This window comes from Loa loa, assembly GCF_000183805.2.
Source record: "Loa loa unplaced genomic scaffold supercont3.20, whole genome shotgun sequence".
Taxonomy (NCBI): Eukaryota; Metazoa; Nematoda; class Chromadorea; order Rhabditida; family Onchocercidae; genus Loa; species Loa loa.
Genome location: NW_018108200.1, coordinates 135,190 through 141,193, shown reverse-complemented (window position 1 = coordinate 141,193; position 6,004 = coordinate 135,190).

The following is a 6,004-nucleotide window of genomic DNA, read 5'->3' as shown; positions in this document are numbered from 1 at the left end:
TATATATATATATATATATATATATATATATATATATATGAATAAAATTTAAGTGTTCGTTTGTTTAAAATGTTAAATCTCTAAAAGTTTTTCACCAATTGGTTTTAATTTTTAACAGAACGTTGCATTCGAATACATGCGTATTTTTACATATTTACTTTTTTTTTATTCTTTTTTTACTGGTTGATTTGACTTCAAGATGAATTTCATTGCCCCATAACTTCTGCAATTTAGTGACGTCAAAAGAATTGGCTGAAAAAATATTTCCCAATGTTGAAACCAGTTATAAGAATCACGATTGGCTGAGCGAACGAACGAACTATTCCTGTGGCCTAGAACGAAGATAACCTAGCCATAGAATTTAGCCTAACATTTAAAGCGAGACAGTCATATACAAGTCTGTTGCTGGCATTGTTGTAAAAACAGATGAAGCGGTTAATTATTTTGAATTCATTCGATCTGACAGGGATACCACCGCATGTACTACAATTGATAATCGGCGTGCCAATTATCATGTTACGAATTATCAACCAGCCGAAGCTTTGCAACGCGACGCGGTTTACAGTAAAAAAATTGATAAGCAACATCGTAGAAGCAACAATCTTGACAAGACCTTTCAAAGATGAAAATGTTCTCATTCCTCGCATTCCTATGATCCCAACAGATATACCACTTCAATTTAAGAGATTGCAATTCTCAATTCGATTGGCGTTTGCAATCATCATCAACAAAGCTCAGGGTCAGTATTTAGAATTGTGCGGTTTACTTCTAGACATAGATTACTTTTTACATGTTGCTTGTTCTAGAGTCGACAAACCAGACACAGACAATGGGACAAGTAAAAATATTATATAGCCACAAGTATTGTGCAGTTAAACATATTAGAGAAGTGCTGTTTTATTTCTTTTTCATTTAACTAAATTGAGCTATAAAAATGTATGGCCAGGTACAGCAAGTTGAAATATCACTGGTTAGTAATGCAAATAAGGAAGAAATTCAAAAAAACAGATAAGGTAGATGTTCAATTCTTTCAAATTTCTGTTGGTTTTTTTTTTTATGCATTGGCTCAAAGTTTATCTTAACTTTTCCTTTCAAAAAAACTGATTGAAATTAGCAGCTACAAATTGAATGATCTCCGAGATTCATATTACTCAAAATTCATTTCCGGAATTAGCGGCGCACAATCATTTTCGAAATTAACTGTCGAAAAGTATCGATGGCTCTAACAATGCAATTTTAGTGTTGAGAAGAAAACCCTGAAATTAAGTGTATTTATCATTACACAAGTAGAAACTTATCCATCAAAAGCCTACAAATGGAAGTAGCAGTGAAAAAGTTTAAAAACCGTACAAAAGAGACTGTAGAAAAGTTTAGCGTAACAGAAGCAGAAATAAAAAAGCATAAGGCCGGAAATTTTCTCCGTATGATAGAACTACGGGAAGGGTCACTTGTTTCAAGTCAAATCTACTATTAAGTCTACTGATGAATGGAAATCTTGGACAGTAATATGATGAACGCAATAATAGATCGTAATGAAATGAACTGTCATCTTACATTGTCGCATTATTCTCGTCGTTAAATGGGCAATTAAATTGTCTCGACGATCTTCGCCTATTAAGATCTCGCATTTCGAGCCCGGAAATGAATATAAATGACAAGCAAGTGCATACAATGTCTGAAAAAAAAAAAATGGATACAACGTCTGGTCAAATAGGTTGTGATTCTACTTATGGATCAATGACAGTAAGTAACAGTAAGTAATAAGCAATAACTAAGATAACCAAAAATGCAGCTGAATTGCTAATTACATAATGAAATCGGGTACCATGCAATTTCTAAACAAAAATGGAATGAAAGGTTGATTTCACTATTCTATTATTACTTTTACAACTTGACCTCAATGGGGTCATTGTCTACTTTAATTACTTTTATAGATGTTATCTATAAAAGTGGTTGGTTTTTTAAGAAAAAGTTATTGCCAACAATAATAAGGAAAGTAAGAATTTGAATTCTGGTTCTAAAATAGAATTGGAAAAGTCTGATAGTTATCAAATTTGGTTTGAAATTTTGTTGAGCTTGGAAGCTTTCGAGAATTGGTCTAACCTGAAGTAGACACAGATGGAATAAATTGCATATTTAAACATTTTTTTTCTTTGATGTCATCAAATAACATTCCAAATATTCCCAAGGAAAAGTGAATCAATCCATTAATCACTACAATGAAATCGCTTGAAAAGATTAGTAGTGAGAAAGGAAGAAGCCAAGCGTCAAATTGACCGTAACGTGAAAGATTCTCTGACAGATACCAGAAAGGATTCATTCTATTTAGTTAATAGTCAATTTTCCTGATTGTTTAAGGACAAATACGGAAAAAACTTTGCCTACTTCACATCCTACTTGGCTTAATTCACAAGCCTCATATGTAATCAGTTTCACCTACACCTAACTTACGTTTTTCAATACTTCTAACGACAAATTTGAATTTTTCCTCTATTTGGAAAAATCAGGAAGAATCAGTTTTCTTCATTTGTTGTGCAAAATGATTCTTTTAATCTATCTGGAAAGAACTGAGATGATTGAATTAGGTGTTAGCTACTCTGTTAAATGAATCGATCCATAACTCTTCAGTCTCTTCCATTTCAATTTTTTCGTCCCCTTTGCAAATGACAAATTCTCTGGGTTTTTATATGAAAATTTACAAACTTTGTATGCATCGTTATTTAGCAAATTGGGACAGCTATAAACTCAATTTTATTAAATTTCTTGTAATAACAAATAGCTATGAAATATTACAATTAATTATTTTAAAAAAAATCAATTTGTGCTTTTTCAGTTAGCTCAACGACAAATTCTTCAGCCGATTTCCCTATTATGACTTCTTCGCTCAGCTATATCATTGTTGAATTAATTCCTCATAGTTGTGAAGTTGTATCTGACAGAATGATTCATAACAATAAAACTTCTCAATAATAATTTTTACGAATGATAACTCGATATCACCCCAACGATGACCTTTTCACCCATCAGATCATTAATTTGCTCTTGAATGGATTGTATCAGATACCACTCTTATGAAATAAGAAAGGATTTTTTTTCAGAAAGGAATTTTTTTCTTAGAAAATAAAAAATTTCTACGAAGATTAACAATCACATAATGTCACCAACACACACACATACACACATACACACACATGCACATACACACACACACACATACACACACACAGACACATACACATCCGTTCTTCCATTCTTTCTAATACAAGTTGCAACAAGTTTTGCTTTATCTTTTCCTCTCAGCACTCTTTCTCTTTTCTTTTTTCTTGTAACTGTCATACCAAGTTGACTTTGTCACTATTTCATTTCAACAAGTAAGTATTAGCAAATTTCTCTCTGCTAATTTATCCGTTTATATCAATCCCTCTTAGCTATTTTCAATACAAATCTCTTTTTATAATTACATGAATCTTCGGTTCTTTCTCTTTCTCTTTCCATCTTTTCCTCTCTCTCTTTGAACAGTCATTTCTTTTTCCGCTTTCAATGGAAGTACTTCAAACAGTGTGTGTTTTATAAACTTGTAAAATACAATTTGCTCCAATAATTTTGATTAATTACTTCATTCTTTTTACTTTCATAAATGCCAAAGTATGGAAGGCATACGATCGAATTGAAGTTCAATTCGATTTTTTAATATCATATCGTCAGGAATTTTGTTCGCAAAAATAAACATTAAAACATTTTTTGATGTTTAAAATAGAAATGAAAAAAGGAATGATCGCATTCTAACAAATCGATACTTCGAGATTTTCTATCAACACATTTAATTCATTCCACTGAATAAATGCAAATTTTTCGATTTTAAACCTCCTAAGAATTATCACAAAACAAGCTATTTCTAGGCAAATTTTGGAAGCAAATAAAAATATACAGTATCTTGTAAGGATGTAGTTCATGATACTTGAAAAAAAAAACAATTAATCGGAAGTTTAAGAGTCGGAATTTAAACATATACCAAAAATATCGCTGTAAAATTGTCACTGGAAAGAAATATGAAACAGTGATTCCGGAGGAAAAGGAGGAAATTGCTTGAAAACCCTTGAGATTTTAATAAAATGAGGAAATGGAAGGACAAAATGATATTGAAGCTTTCAAAGTTCATTTGAAGACAAGTAGACAAAACTAAATAAATGGGATAATCGTTAAAGAAGTTAAAATTAGTTTTCTTCAAAAATAATTGAGGGATAAAAATCTGATAAAACTCTTCAAAAACAACTCACAAAGCAGCGATTTTGAAGGATTGTCCAATGGGAACAATTTGAAAAAAGGGAGGAACTTGTGATCAATGAATGAATATTTTCAGAATTAGAACGATGTATTCAATGCCAATGCAAAATTTATACTATAAAATTCATAGACAGACAGAGATGCAAATATCTGAGGAAGAACACTTCCGGATGATTAATGTTAAGAGAAGAAAGGAAAATATATTTCCAAATTCATTGTTTTTATTTTACAGGAATCAACAAATGGATGTTTAAAAAAAAAAAAGAAAAATGAATACAGTGCTTGACAGATTGTATAGTTTGCAATTTTATTTGGATAATTACAAAAATTATGAAATAAATGATGAAGTTGTTTAGGTCCACCTGTGACAAATACCTTTAACGAGCAAAAGTTGAGGTTCGTTTTCATTCTCATTATTAAATGAAGAAGTTTTTCGAAAGTTACAGTGAAATTTTGGATTGGATTTCGAAAACTCTGAAAACTTCGAATAACTTCCGTCTTATTGATTAAAAAGTACAGGGAAGGAAATTTCCACAAAATTCCGGAAAAATCTAATTTAGATGTAACGAAAGTGGGAAAAACTCCCGGTAATTTAAGCTTGAAATGAAGACCAATGCAAATTATGTATTGCGTCTTAGTTATTGATTCGTTAGGCTGAATTCATTTTTTCAAAAATAGAAAATTTTATCAACAGTTGGAAATAAAAAGTAATTGCTTTTGAAGAATGTATGAAGTTCAAAAAATTTTCAATATTATTCTCTATAGATGTGAAAACATACCTGAAATCTCTTATAGCAATAAGCTATCAGCTTCCAATCATTTCTTGTTTTCAAATATGATGGATATCAGTTATTTGATGTTTTCAATAACATTTCCCTCATACATAAAATTCTGGTTGTGGAAGTTGCTTATTTTGAATTACGGCGGCTGTCAATTCATAGCTTGATTTCGATCTCCAACATTTAATTAGCCAGAAAAAGAATGCACAGAGTAATGTTAAAATAAATATTAAAATAGCAACAGTGAAGAAAATGTTGTGAAATGAGTCCATAACAGTATTTTTTGAGCCTAAAATAATACCATATCTCTGTTCCATTTTATTAATGGCAATGATGGAACTTTTATAGAATCGGCATAAAAAAAAAAACAAAAGGTTGAAAATATTCCATACTTTTATTAGAGGTAGAAAAAACGAAGGATAGAGAAATAAGCTGGAGAGCGAAATGAACGGAAAAAAAAAAGGGACAAAATGAAAGTCAGTCTTGTATAAGTCTGTCCTAGGCTAAGCCTGCAAGAGGCATGAAGCAAAGATTTGAAAAGTGCCTCGTCATTGCAAAGGCGACAAATTAGCAATTTTGGCCAAGGCTGCCATGCAGTGAAACGGAACCAACGAGCGCAACTTAAGACAGCTTGGCTAATATTTGTTAAACAAACAAATAAGTAAACGAATAAATTAATTAATTAACTAATTAATTAATTGACCAAATAAATAAATAAAATAAACGAATAAATTCGTTAATTAAATAAGTAAACGAAATTAATTGACTAATTCAACAAATTAAACAAATAAATAAAAAATAAGTAAACAAATAAGTAAACAAATGTAAATGTAAAAATAGATATAAATATAAATATAAACATAAATATAAATATAAATATAAATATAAATATAAATATAAATATAAATATAAACATAAATACAAATATAAATATAAATATA